Raw genomic sequence first — 310 nt, 5'->3', positions numbered from 1 at the left:
AAAAAAAAAAAAAAAAAAAAAAAAAATTCACCAAAATGACGTAATTTTGGCATTTAATGCCAAAATGATGTCGTTTTGCATTTTGTATAAAGTTAAGTTTAGGTTATTTTGTTTTCTCTCATCTCATATCTCGCGTACTTACACCCACACCATGACACTAGGGCTTAAAAAAAAATGAAATAGACCCAAAATACTAAAAACAAGTCCAAATTATTGTGAAAATAATTTAAAATAAGCTATAATAGATATTCAAAGAAGGCCAAAAAGACTACAATAAACCAAAAAGGCCATTACCTAATAGGCAGAAAGC

This window comes from Corylus avellana, chromosome ca9, assembly GCF_901000735.1.
Source record: "Corylus avellana chromosome ca9, CavTom2PMs-1.0".
In the NCBI taxonomy this organism is placed as follows: domain Eukaryota; kingdom Viridiplantae; phylum Streptophyta; class Magnoliopsida; order Fagales; family Betulaceae; genus Corylus; species Corylus avellana.
The sequence above is the reverse complement of the archived record's forward strand: the minus strand, read 5'-3'. Positions refer to the sequence as shown.